Source organism: Cyrtonyx montezumae, unplaced genomic scaffold (genome assembly GCF_038088225.1).
Source record: "Cyrtonyx montezumae isolate F1298 unplaced genomic scaffold, pur_monq_1.0 scaffold_17, whole genome shotgun sequence".
NCBI classification, from domain to species: Eukaryota; Metazoa; Chordata; class Aves; order Galliformes; family Odontophoridae; genus Cyrtonyx; species Cyrtonyx montezumae.
This window is the reverse complement of record NW_027071903.1, coordinates 30375889-30390520: the sequence shown is the minus strand read 5'-3', so window position 1 is coordinate 30390520 and position 14632 is coordinate 30375889. Positions and strand designations below refer to the sequence as shown.

At 45.5% G+C, this 14632-nt stretch overlaps 2 protein-coding genes across 2 annotated transcripts in view; both read right to left on the bottom strand.

The window, feature by feature from the left end:
* The window catches only part of CHD2 (chromodomain helicase DNA binding protein 2), a 284189-nt gene extending 277846 nt beyond the window's left edge, over window positions 1–6343 (bottom strand). The window contains exon 1 of the mRNA XM_065734015.1: window positions 6340–6343. The gene's annotated coding sequence lies outside the window, so the exon portion shown is untranslated. The remainder of the gene's footprint in view (window positions 1–6339) is intronic.
* SLCO3A1 (solute carrier organic anion transporter family member 3A1) overlaps window positions 1–14632 on the bottom strand; it is a 111845-nt gene that overhangs the window by 68456 nt on the left and 28757 nt on the right. The window lies entirely within an intron of this gene.

Genomic DNA, 14632 nt, shown 5'->3' with positions numbered 1-14632 from the left:
CAAAAACCTTTTGTACAAAGTATACTGAACTGTGAAACAGGTTTGAGCATGGGCCAAGTCGTGTTTCCTAGGCTGATGCATGATTATCCAGCATGACTTTGCACTATAACACAAGGGCACCGCTGCAATCTACAGTAGGGAGCTGCAGAAAAGTCACAGGTGGGAGACTCAGAAGTTTGTCATTTTCAGCACTGAAAGAAACTCACGTTTTTATTTCAAGTACAAGAAGCTTCAGGTTAAGCTTGAGTTTTTCGTTGTGGGGGTGGAGAGAAGAATAGATTAATTCTTGTTTGATTTATACTATGCAAGAATCCAGTCCCTTATATGCTTATACTGCTGAAGTACAAATAGATGAGCTATGCTCAACTGGCAGTAGTGACATTAACCTTTACAGCCAAGATGAAAAAATAAAATCCAAAAATACCCAAGCAAAACTCAAAACCAAGAAAAAAAAAAAGCTGTCAGAGCACATGGAGTAAGACCCAGATTTTCATAAATCTCAGCCGTTGCTCTGGCAACAGTCAATTTTCAAAGAGCTAACATGCAGCAAGCATGTTCCCAAGGCTGCCCATGTCATCCCTGTGACTCTGTTTACTTGGTGCAAGCAGGGCTGAGAACCTCAGGTGAGAGCAGCACGTGCCCCGTGGTCCTTGACTGAAGTAACCCTTCCAGGGGTCATTATGAAAGCTGACACATCTGAAAATGAAAGCTTTGCAAGAAGGACTTGGATCTGTCCTGTTACCCTGTCTGAGTAGATGCACGCTGTGCAGGGCTGCAAGGAGATGTGGCTACAGATGCCCAAGACCTAGAAAGCAATTAGAATGCATGGGGAGAGTTTGCATTCCCCAACCCCCTGCACTTCTCCCTGTACTGCAGTGTGGCATTTCTGTCCTCTAAACAGATTACCATTTAATTTCCCCTACCTCTACTGCTGGCTGCCCATAGAGAAGCAACTCATTCCCTCCCAGCCTGTTCCTATTCACCTGATCCTATTAGTCCAGCTCACTCTGACTGCCTGCGTGGGAAGGAACACTTAATAAATCAGTATTCAGTGCACTGTTACCACATTTTTCTTTACATTTGCTAGCAAGGTGGTGTATGTTTGTCAGCATGCTTCAGCTTGGGCTGAGTGCTCTGGATATAGCTCAGAGCTGTATGGGATGGAAACCTCATAGCAAAAGCAGATTTTTGTTTCAGTTTGTTGTGCTTTCAGCGCACAGAGCTGAACTACTTTGGGTTGAAACATCATTCCATGATCACACCAAAAGACACCTCTTGCAGTAACCCTTATAGCTCAATGAAATATAAGCAGCCTGCTTCGTTGTACATCCTCTAACAACAAAAGCCCAATTATTTTCTTATTTTTCTCCTCCAGCCAAATAACTCTGGAGGCAGTGATCGGGCATATGTGATTTGAAGGTGCTATTTCTCAGTGGTCTGTACTCAACAGAGAGGACGAGTCTGTAAATGCTGGGACCTCACCTAAGTGCTGCATTTTCAAAAATCGGAACAAAGCTCTGAGTAATACTGAAGGAAGAAGGAAAGGCCACAGAATAACAAGAGAGAGGTTTCAGAAGGGAGGTACAGGTACAAGCGAGCACCTTGCTGCAGGCAGGATCACTGCGGGCACATCAACAGCCTCAAGCAGAAGGAACAGATTCCAATGTGGAGCCAAAGCCCAAATGCCCCCACAAACGTTGCTTTGATTTCCCTGAGCAAATTTGCCAGTTACCTGGAGTGACCCCAGATCAGCCCAGCAGCATGCAGGGAAGGAGTGGAGGCCGCACAGCCACAGAGATGCAGGGCTTTTTGTCAGGTTAAACAAAGAACACCACAGTTCCCCTGCTGCATAGCAGCCTCCCCGCTGACCTCGCAGAGGTAGAAAGGCAGAAAGACACGAGGCTTTAGCTGAAATTAAGTAGACAGAGGATTAGTGCAGGATTTTTCTCTCTGGCCTGGCTCTCTCTTAGGTGGACAGCTTACACTCACACACCTCGGCATAAAGAGAAACCAGTGGATGAATGATGTAATTTTGCTTTGGCACAATTGGAGGAAGGAGGGGAGGAAATTATCCGTGCCTTTCTGTACACAAGGTAAAATTTGTTTCCTGCATTCATAGGAAAGTTTCCCACTCCTCCTTTCTCAAAATAACCAGTGGTACTCAACACAGCCATACCTCATCCTTAACGAAGTTTCTTCCGCTTGTTCAGGAATAAAACAGCTAAACTTTTTTAATAATCAAATTCTCCATGCATACAAAATTTACATTTGAGAACAAATGGAAAAGCTAACAGCAGCAGACAGTGCTGTAAAGCAGGATTCCCTTGGTCCCATCCAGCTCAGAAAACAATCTCAGGGCATCACTGCTTCCCTCCGCTCACAGCATAAGGGCTTCCCTTCCCCATCACTCCTCACAGGCAGAACCACCTCACCCTATGTGCCATTAAGGGAGGCTTATGGGCTGGAGCTGGCTTTTAAGTTAAAGCTTCTCCCCATTCTATCTTTTTTTTTTAAAAAAAAAAAAACTCTTGAAGTAATGGCTTTCTACTCTCAAGGTATTCTTCAAGAAAGCAAAACACCCCCTACAAAGCATCCGGAGGGGCGACAGAGGGAAAACTCTGAAGGGGACAGACTTTAAAGCAGGGTCTGTTATGACAGGACAAGGGGTAATGGTTTCTAATTAAGAGAAGATAATTAAGAGAAGAAGTATCCCAGAATAACAGAACATCATGCACAGTTTCCACAGGGGAGGAAGAAGAGAAGCAGAACTGCACAAGCACTCATCTCCAGGGCTGCCCCTGAAGCAATGGTGTGGGCTGAGCTCATACGAAGCACTGGAGCAGCTGGGCTTTCTGGGGTCAGAGGAGGGAATTTCAGTCCTTTGGCAGTCTTGCTTATATGGCTCAGATGCTCTTTCAATCTATGTACATGTGCATTTTTACATGCATTCCTTACATTTATAGTAACTAGAAGCAGCATGTGCTACCCCTTCTTCCATTCTTTAACATTGACACTACGACTGCATTTAAGCTCTGTGGAAAGGAGAAAGCTCTAACAAAGCAGAGGAAATCAATACATGACAACTATAATTCTCTGCTCACTAATTACAACGAATTTACACTGCTGAGTAGGCTCCCTCCATTGATTTTTACAAAAATATTTACTGCAGCAGAAACACAGGTATAAGGCTAACTTCTGAGGCTCTGCCTTTTTAGGACATTGATTTTAAAATAATAACCGATTTCATATCGCACAGTGCTTTAATACCTTCATTCAGGGACACCTTCACATAGGCAACATGGGCACCTGTGCCTACAGTGTTCTTTTCCTTCATTTTCTATTCCTTTGTTCAAAAACCCAAAGGATCCCCAGTCCAATTGCTCACAAGCCCTGCTCTCAGCTACTTGCTGCACTCTCTCCAAATGAACAGCATTCCGGTTTAGCAATTCTTAAGTACTTAACAAGGTCTCTGTAAGAAGTGAGTAATGTTAAAGAAGTTCCTGGATTCAATAAGAAACAAAAAAAAAACCATCTCAAGAATCAGGTTAACCACCTCCACCCTGCGACACAACTGCAGAGCTGTTGAGATCACTGGACAGTTACACTACTTCAATATCTCAGCACCTAGCTGAGGCAATAGGCACCCAGGCACAACGTGTAAAGGCAACCTGAAAGGGAGAATTTAATTCATTGACCTTGCTGCTGCAAAATGTAAATCGGTCTAAAAATCATGTTAGACAAATCAGGAAAATAAAGGCTCATTCAGCACAGCAATGGTCCAGATGCAACCTCAAACTGCTCGACTGAGTGCTCAGAAGTTGGTGCAGAAGTTCACACCTTGGGTGGCTTCTTCCCCTCTTGGACACTCATGGGAGATGGGACAGGCACGAGGGACCCAGGCTACAACTGTTCCTGTGTTTAATGCAGCACAGAAATCCCTAAGTTATTGCTTGCCAGTGCAAGCAGTCTGAACACGTGTGAAGGGGAGGGTCACTCAGCAGCACAATAGGATGGATGTAAGCTTCTCTCGCTTTAGAAATGATTTTATTTTAATTCATTTTTAAATTGAGACAGAGAAGAGCAAGCCCCTGACCCAAGAGCAGAGACCTCAATCCAAACTAATAAAGCACACTGCTAGGTACAGGTGAAGGGTAGCTCTATATGTTCTCCCACATTTTCTTCCTAATCGCCAGTTTCTGAATTCAGTTTCTTATTTTTTCCATGATGGAAATTAATTTAGCTTAACTCCAGGAAAAACAAAGGCAGAAGGTCAATACCGCATAAGAAGTCTGATTTCTTCTGGTTTGCCCCCATGAGAACGCCAGTGCTGCTTATGTGCCAGGAATTTCATAAATGACTCATTATCTAAGTAACAAAGCGTGATGCTTTTCTCCCTCCCTCCCCCCAAACTCCACCAGGAGCAGGGATTTTGGGGGATGTGATCGGGGCACCTTGCAGGGGGAGCAGGGGCTGCAGCACAGCATCACACAGCGGTTGCATGGTGGAAGTCTCTGCCAGGCACTTGATGCAGCTGTGCAACACAGAGAGGCAGATTAGTGACTGATCTGCTAGAGGAGAGCTTGCTGTAATCACAAGCAAAGTGCAAAGGCAAGGCTGCCAAGAGAAAAGCATTAGAAAGGTTTGGTGAAGTCTTTATGGGGTAGCAATGGGCCCCACCACAAGCCCCTCCAAGCCCTTCTGTAAGTTCACCCTTTGCTGGGGACACAACAAGGCCACAAAAGCTTCCACAGGCGCAATGAAAGAATATTAAGAGGAACAGAAATCTCTACCCCAGGCATAGAATAATAAATATTTATTAGCTTTCCTCTTAACACATTGTAGAAACAGATGCATGAAGAAGTTCGGTGACCTGTGGGAATTGAGCCAAAGTCATCTTTTCTGCAAACAAAGAGCAGCTCCTATTTACCTCCTTGGTGGCACAACACATACTGCTGCCCACCCAGGACAGATCCGGGATACTGTCCTCTTCTCACCCTTCTACAGGCACTGCCTGCCCTACTCCACGTGTACCAGTCCCCCCAGTGCCAAACCCTCCTCCATGCTGGGAACAGCAGATCCCTCACTGCCAGGCAAGACAATACTCCAAGAAGTGGTCCTCTGAAACACTGAGATGTGTGCTGCCTATTCCCCAAGTACTGCCAGCACATAGTAGCTGCTGCTACTTTGCCAAGCTGCTGCCGTTCATTCCGTGCCCAAACACCAGCTCCTTCTCTTCTCACGTGATGAGAACCTGTTTTCATATCTCCACTCAAGCCTTGTCAAGGAAGCCTGCTATATTCCCTCAGACCTCTTTCAACATAACCACGCACTAATGAAACTGTTTGTTCTCTTGTCACGCTGCCAGAAGCATGCAAATGCTACGAAAAGCCGCACAGAAGCAATGCGAGCGTGGTTTGTTTGCTGGCTTTTCTATTTGTTCCCAGATTAAAAGACAAGCCCTACCACTCAGAACAGTTTAGAGGAAAAGAAAAAAAAAAGCAGCTGTAATACATAGGAAAGAGGCTTAAGAACCACAAAATGGAATATGGGACCCCGAATCAAACTTAGTAATCTCTGGGGAGGAACGTGTGGGAGCCTCTGTTTCCATCCCTTCTCAGCAGCCTTCAGTTGCTCTGTGCAGTCCCCTCAGAATGACCTGCTCCATCTCATACCTGCAGTGATGTGTTCCCCTGGCTCACACCCCAGTGTCATACAGAGGCTTTGAGGTTTCTCATCATTTAGCTGACAACACTTCAGGCATGACACCACACTGTAGAACTGTGCTTGGGCCATAAGAACCTATTCTTCAGCAAGGTGGCCCAGCTCACACCCTGAAGGCAGGTATGGGATGGAAAGGGTGAGGAATGAGGCAACAACTTTGGTCTGAGGACCTGAGAAGTGATGCTTTCTCAAAGCAAGATGTTAAGGGTGGGTAGACAAAGAACAAGCTACATAAAAATTGTTCAAGATGCACTTCTTTCCACAAACGAATGGCTGAAGCACATTACACATTGCCAGGGGCCATCAGAAAAGCATGTAATGTGAATCAGACCAAGGAAAAGAGAGAAACCTGGGCTGGGGGCTGGTGACAAGGAACTCAAGCAGAGAGGAGACAGCTGAACGTACGGCAAAGGGACTGAGCTCACAAACATCTCCAGGTACCATTGGGGACAGGCAGTACAAGTGGGTGCAGCTCACAGAAACCTCTGCAAACAGCAGCACCTGCCACGCTGGGCAAAGTGCTGCTCTGTTTCCATGCAAACTCTGCTCGTAGCTTCCTAATGCAGTTTGCTTTCCTCTTCAATGTCTTTAACATCTCCAGTAGATTTAAAAAGCCACTTTCTTTTCGTGGAAACACGAAAGTTCTCCATTATTCAGCACTTATTCCGCATGGATGAAGGTCATCATCCTCCTTAAAGAGCTCTCCCACAGCATGTAACACTAATAGCTGTACCAAGATGAAATTAATTTCATTTTCTGAGATCTCACTTTTGACACCAAACACAGTGGCTGGGAAGGGAGGGGATGGCAGCAGCATCTCCTTATGCAGTACTGGGCAACCACACATGCAGCACCAGGACCAAACCCCACCAAGCATCACTGCCCCTCTCCTCCAGCACGCAACAGGCTCTGGGGTGAAGTGCCATAGAAGTTGGCACCAAATCCCAAACTCCTGCTCCAGCACATCATGTTTAATGCTTCTAAACAATCTAGAGTCACTGATCTTCCAGTAGTGACACTTAAAGGCTACATAAGGTGAACTGCTGTGCAAAAAGGCACTTGAGTCATCAGAAGGAACCCAGAGACTCAAATTGAGTTCTTGATAATGAAATGAACAGGAGAACAAGTAGCAGTAAACGGTGTAAGCACCATCTCATCTCGTGGTAAAGTCACACTTTCCATCTTACTTTCAGTGTCCAGCAGCTACATCTCTGCATGAAAAAATAGGGCCAACCATCACACATCCCACACATAAACCTCACTACAACAGCAACAGTGTTCAGAGGCCTATGTGAGCAGAGCAAAGAACACCAGTGCCTGCTTTGCTGACCTACCCCCGTTTAGTTTGCAGTATCAGATGGTATGAACAGCCACCATCCCAAAGGAGATTTGCCATCATCACGCAGAAGTCACATGCCATTTACAGGCCCCGAAATTAGGTTGACTTTGCAATTCAACAAGCACAGGAGAAAAATAAATGAAAAGTTGGTGGGTTAGAAGTCAGCCTGAGTGCTGGGAATACAGCTTGCTTTTAGCTGTGCTGCACAACTCAAAGACTAGAGCCGGAGATGCGATATTAAGGTTCACACGGCTGAGAAGATATTGGCATTTGGGCAGACGTCAGCAATTCTTTCAAGCGAATTACAGATACCAAGGGCTGGAAAGTCAGAAGCATTTCTCTTGTGTAAAATGTGATATGCCAAGATATTTATTCTGTTGCAAATGATGCTCTACATGAATCTTAAATACCAGGCTTCTTGCAGCTGAAAAAACAGACATCCCATCCTATAAATACACACAGATATTCTCGAGCTATCCTGATGCCCCTGGTCTCTTCTATTCAACCCAATCTGCAGTCCCTCACAAGGCACCCAGGACTTGCAGAGCATCCAAACCCTTAACAATAAGCTGCACCAGGGCAAAAAAAAAAGATAGGAAAATGCCTTCACACTCCCCGTTACAAGGCTTATGAGGACAGACTGGGTGACGAGTGCACATTACCAGCGCCGACTACAAATCAGAGACAGCATATGACTGCCTACTGCCTGTGAACTGATTGAGCTCACATTCCCAGCAAGAGCTTTCATCACTCTGTATCCCCTGGAAGGGGCTTCTCGCTTCCTTGAAGGGCATTGGGAGAACTGGGACAAGGAACACTGCCAGTTCCCAGGCCAGCAATGCTGCACAGACCCAGGCAGGCAGAGCTGCCCAGCTGAGGTTGCTTTTAACCCCACTGAAAATTACAGGGCTTTTTTTTTTTTTTTTTTCTGTCAGCCAAATATTAATTTCATGCTAATTTTCAAGCTTGGACACAAGCATTTGTTTTTCAGAGAACACTGCAGAAAGCCTCTGCCTTCTACACAGATGGACGCAGCCATGATGAGGAAGAATTCCACCACCATGGATGAGGGTTGGTTTTACCCCTTACGAAATGATTCCATTTGTGATTTTATTGAACAGAAAAGGTTTTAATTAAACTTGGAGAGAATGAAAGCAGAAGACTGCTTCTGTCAAAACATGTGGCTTGCACTTATAACCATAGAATAGCTTAGGATGGAAGGGACCTTAAAGATCTAGTTCCAATGCTAAAGGCATTCCACTATTCAGAAATCAGTGCTTAAGATTTAACCTGGTTAAATATGTTTTTTCACTTTTTTTCCCCTCCATTCCTAAACTCTCCCCAGTTTGCATCTGACAGCAGAAAGAAGAGGGATGCAGTGTGTCCTGCTGGGCATTAGATCATGTCCAGCTGCTCAAGAAACACAAGGAAACAGGATTGAGGAGCTCAGCTACTGACTTCAGGCCTGCAGGATGTCACAGGGCTCAAAATCACTTCTTCCCTCCTCACCACAATTCCTGATGTTACAAAGGGCAGAAGATACAGGCACAGCTCAGACTGGATGTGAAAGAACACCATGATTAATTTATCCACTTTACACTGATCTCTACATCACCTCTGAAATGGGCCAGGACCATAAGGTACTGACAGAACTCAACGTGATTAATAACATTCTTTGCTCCCTAGAGAGATTGCGTTAAAACAAAAATCCTGTTTTAATTTCTCTTGAAGTCATCTGGGAAATGCTCATTCTGACTTAACCTCAGGCTTTTTTTTTTTTGTTATCTTTTTTCCCCCCTTCTTCTTTCCCCTTCAAGGGAGCAGCAAACCAGCTGTCTGTAAATGGGGATTTATCCACTCTCCAGTTGTATGTGCGTGGGATTAGATCTTTGCCATCATGTTTGGAGCATCATGGCCTGCACAACCCAAGAGCTGCTCCAGACAAATAACAGGTCGCACATGCAAAAGGGCTTACATTAATTACGTGATTCCAGCAGGGACAGGAGTGTGATTAAACTGTCTCTACTGCCTGGGATTTGGCTGTCATCCAGCAGTAATCCCATACAATCTGCATCTGAAGAGCGTGTGTAAGGCGGATACCCTAACCACTTACCTTCCACAGAAGCCAAAACTCTGGTAGACTGCAGCATCCTTCCATGCAGGAGCAGTTCCTGGAGAGCAGCATCTCCCAGGATGAACTCTGAGCCCTCAGCTCAGCTCCTGCATCTCCATGGACTACAGCAAACCAAAGGGCACTGGGGACCTCAGTTTCATTTGTCAACTGACAGGCTAGGCTGGGCAACAAGTCATTTCTCTGCCTAACCCTAGGATAGAAATCTGGTAGACAATGTAAAGAAACACCCAGAAAGTACCTAGATAAGGTAAAGGGTAGAATGCCACTGCATAGTTTGTTTTGCAGTGAGTTATGTAACAGTAAGTTGGTAAACCCCACTTGTACAAGTAGGGTAGGATGTGTAAGTATAGCCAGCCTCATACCAACTTAACTTGAGTTCATCCATCACTATGTTAAAAGACAAATTTCTGTTTTTGCTGTACCTGTTCCTCCCAGAACCTCAACTCCAACTTTCCAACGAGCTGCTGACAGCAAATTCATTCAAAGTTTGCAATTTGTCTGAAAATGCAAATACTTCCAGAATGAGAAGCGATGATGCTTTCTCTGGGTCAGCAAAGAGGGATAATGCCATCTTCATTTTTCTCCTTAACCCTAGATGGGGGAGGTAAGGCTCACACTCGGAAGCACAAGTACTCCCAGCCACCTGGTTGGGAACAGGCTGTAGCTGTACATCATCTAATTCACAGTTGGAGGTTTTCCAGTCAATAAAACGAACATAAGGGGCATTTTAAAAAATAAAAGCAACCCAAAAACAAAGCACTTCCTTCCTTCACCACCTCCAGCCTGAAAAAATCCCTCCAAAAAAAAAAAAAGAAAATATGCCAGCCAAGAAGTAAAAGAGCAGACAGCGGAAATTCAAGAATGTCTTTTTCTTTTTACCCAGTGCAAATGTAATCAGCACTTCTGATCCATGTGCCATAGGAAGAAGATTAAGGATGGGTTGGAGGCAGTAATTAGCATCTCAGTAAACACCAGGATCTGGTTGGGAACAAGCCCACTGCTTCCCCTCCTGCCACCACCCAACACCCAGCATCAGAACACACTGCTTAGTCACAAAACAAGCTTGCCTTGCAAGAAAACAGGGACCACATGCAACCCGTGGCCCAGGAGGAAGCACGCAACAATGCTCTTGGGAATCACCTAAGGATTGTGCTCCAGAAAGGCAGTGTTTAACCATAGGAATTAGGTGTCTAGAATCTGGGCTATCGATTAAAATTAAAGACAGTGAATTTCAACAGAAATTTCAACAGACTTTTGACGTGCGGATCCAGGCATATGTAGACTTCTTAATCGAAGTGTTATAACCCGTGGGTTCTCCTGTATCAGCTTAGCTCTTGTGTTCATTAACTCTATTTGCTCCAGTACCACCCTCCTCCCACCTAAATGTGCATCTGCTCCTCCCTCCTTTCACATCTTTTCCTTGCCTTTGCTTACGCAGATTTCCCAAATCTTTGCCCCATCCAAAGCCACCTGGAACAGCTCCCCAGTGCCCCATATATTCAATTCCAAATTGCCTTCCTAGACCCTCACAAGCAGTGCAGGTTTCCTCGAGCGTATCCTTACTTTACACTACACCTCATCTGCTGCCTCCTCCCGCTCCTTAGGATTTACGGCCCCTCCAGGACTAATAAAGCCCAAATTTACTGATCTGAAAGCACAGAGCAAGTCTCCTCTGTTTACTCAGACCTGGAATACCAGGGGATAGCAGGACTAATTTATTTGGAAAACTCTGCTCCAGCTGCTATCATCTCCACATTGCAACAGTTTTGGGGTTGAATTGCAAGATGAGTTCAAAGAGCTACACATGGGAGTATTCTAATCAACACAGGAGAGCAGCATTTCATTTTCATTTCATCTGAAATTTTCACTTCCATAGATCTTCTATGCACCAACAAAACCCACTAAGGACAATATCTTTTACCTAATGGGATGGCCTGCCCCAATCTTTGCCACCTGCACCAGCATGTGCCTTATCCATCCTCTGCCTTATCCGTCTTCCACCAGGGCACTTTTTCAGCAGCCCAAGGGATTACCAGAGCACTCCTGCCTCTGCAACCAGGAGGGTTTCGGAGTGGCCAAGTCTACTTCCAACACCTTCACTCCAGGAGAACAGCATCACACCTGTTTCACCTTCATAGCCTCAAAGATGTAAATGAGGGCATCCAGGCAAATAAAGCTCGCATTATGGAAAAGTAACAGACCTGGGAACAGACTACATATATGATTATCTGAAGAAAAGCACGCAGAATAACAAGGAGATGAAAAAAGACCCAGGGAACTGTGGCATTCATTGCTATTCCTGTTGCACAGGACCTAAGCACAAGTTGCATGCAAAGAAAACAACAGGACAAGCCTAGGGCTCGCATCACTTGTGCTGAAGGCTGCTGGAAGCAGGGATGGAGCAGCGCACAGCTCAGCTGTCCTAAACCCACCTCCTCCTCCTCACTGGCCACTCTGCAAAGTCAGCTTAGCCCTTGATCACCCAGCTCTTGGTGACAAAGAAAAGCTTGCAGAAGAGGAGCAGGATGATGTTAACAGACAAGAAGCCAGGCCCCTCTGACACCAAGAAAGACCCTACATGACACTACAGAGGCTGTAATGCATTGCAGGAACACAATGAAACATTTCAGGTGTCAGAACACGAGCAGAGCATTGGAGTCTGAATTCCCGGAGTCCATTCTCACCCTCCTAATCACTTATTTTATAACCCTGAAGACATCACTGAAGGAAGAGTATTTGTTTAACCTATGCTTAGTTTGGGTTTTATGACAGCTTGTAAATCAAGCACTGCCAGGATGCTAAGCACCCAATGAGGTGGTGCATCCAGCTACAGAAGAGCTTCCATTTGATATATAGTTCTCACCAAGGCAGGAAGGGAAGCAAGGTTTGGAGAGACAAAAATTGTATTTCACCAGATCTGGTGACAGCTGGGAAACAAAAAGCAAGCCCTCAAATACGAGCTCTCATCCGGGTCAAAACAAGATCCACTAAGTGGGAATGTGCATTCTCCAGCTGCCTCAGCTGGATCAAGTAGGTGGTGGTGTTCCTCTATAAAAAGTCCCTTATCCCTGAACCTCCGGGACCCTCTTCACTGCATATGCAGGGCTCAGAGAGCGTACATGCAGTGTGCTTATGTACAAGTACCAGAATGCTACGCTGTTACACAGAACAGCAACAAAGACATAGAATCCTGGGATGGATTGGGTTGGAAGGGACCTCAAAGATCCTCTAGTTCCAACTCCCCCCCCCCCCACTGCACACTGCCACAGAAAAGCAGAACATCTTTACACAGTAAAGATGTAACAAATGCAAGGTGGGAATTATTGCCCGAACATCACTTTATGACATTCTCTTGTCATAGAGAGGAACTGCATCTACAGGACAAAGGCATCATGAATATAAAGCTAAGAAGCAACCCCCAGCTGAGGACAGCAGAGCATTAATTGTTGCTTAAGCATTCGCTGATGCCCAAGCCTCGCACACAGATGCCCCACAGCACAGCCAGGCTTGTTTGCAGCTCCTTTCCCACAACTCCACTCCTTCAGTCTCCCAGTGCACAGATACCAGCTACAGAGGGAACGCTCTCTCTAACAAGTATTACTCTTCTGATGATTGAATTAAGACATCCATATGGTGTTAGCTGATGGCTAACAAGATACAGGTGGTCTTTCATCACAAGGGTAATTGGTCTCTGCAGTGATGACTAATACACAAAAGTTGTCCCCGTTGTCATTTTTCCCCCCTTAATATTATTTCTTTTCAACTCTAATAAGAAACATCACTGTCTTTTGCATGCAGTTACAGCAGGAACATTTTGTCCAACATCAAGCAATGTGAGCAAGCAGCAGGGAAAGAGCAAGGTGAGCAGGAGCAGACAGGAAGAACTGGTGCTGAATGCCCATTTCTTCCTGTTCAAGCTCTTGAATTTCCCCAACTGCTTTGATCTGCCTTTGGTGCGGTCCTGCCGCTTGCAATGGTCAGTGTTGTCAAGGTGCAGCCAAGTGCTCGGAAGTATTAGTCAAAGCACAGCATGACCTGCTGCTAACAGACATCTGAGAAAATATTTAAATCCTCACATTTTAATTGGTTAATAAAGGGCCAGATTTGGAAAGACTCCTCCAGACAATAAAAGCCCTACTACTGAAATCAAAAGGAGACTTAGTGAGAGCAGACTTCCTCTAAGGAACAGCCAAATATCTCATTAGCAGCACAATTAATGAAATAGCTGTACCTTGGCAAAAATTAATCTGCAGTTTCCAAGTGCTTTCAAAACAGCAGAATTCAAAGGAGAAACATAGGGACCAAACCCCAGTCTTATAAAGCAAAGCCAATGTGATGTCTCTGAAGCCAAACTAGCCAAACTCCTAGCTGAACAACCCAGATCAGCCAAGCAGTCCCTCCCCTGTGCAACCTGGTCTAGGGAGATGCTTTGGCAGAGGGTTGGACTAGATGATCTCTAGAGGTCCCTTCCAACCCCTACAATTCTGTGATTCTGTAGCCCTGTGACCTCCTGCAGTACCCGTGCCGTACCATGCTCTGTGTGCATTCAGCTCCCATGGCGCTGGCAGTGGGCTGGAGAGGATCTTCCCACAGTGCAGAATGCTCATCCTTTCCCTGAGCCCATAGTTCTGCAGATTTTCTTCCACGCTGCCCACATGAAAAAAAAACACGAGGTCAGAAGGGCCTCAAGCTTATTCCAAAGGTGAACCAAATCTTACACATGAAAGAAGAGAATCTTTTTTTACATCTGCACTGTACCACTGCCAGCCAGAGCTAGCGATCAGTCCCACCTTCCTCAGGAAGGAAGTTGGTTTGGAAGATGTAGCTGTGAAGCAATTTGTTGGTCAGTGGGGAAACACCTTGGCACCAGCAGCAAGGCAGCAGTCCTGCCAGCAGAGCTAACAGGTCCCGAAAGAAGGAGGCAGATCTCCAGTAGGTTCAATCCCAGCTGCCTGGTGACAGTTCTGGATGGGAGGTCTGGGTTTGTCACTGCACACACTGCCTTCTCCCTGAGCCTACACACTGCACTAGGGATGGGCTCCTGCTCAACAAACTCTTCTCACTGGCTTCTAAGAAGCATTCCAAGAATTTTTTATTTTATTTTATTGCATAGTGCTCACTACTTGATTTCACAATCCTTCTTCCAGCTCAGTCCATCCAGGGTGATCAGACACTGTAGTTAACTGGGCCGGGTCTCACAAAACACATCCTGCTGGGCCACTTCACACTTTTGACTCACATCACAGCTATTCCTCTGGTTAATTTTAGTTCGTTTAGTTTTAATCACCCAGGCTCACATACCAAACCTGACACCTTTCCAATGTCTCAAACCAGTGAATGCACACAACTTCATGCCATGCCTTATCTGTCACTCCTTCACACCCCTCTCTGCCCTGGGGAGAAACTCCTTCCTGCCTTCCTCCAACAGCTTCAGCTCA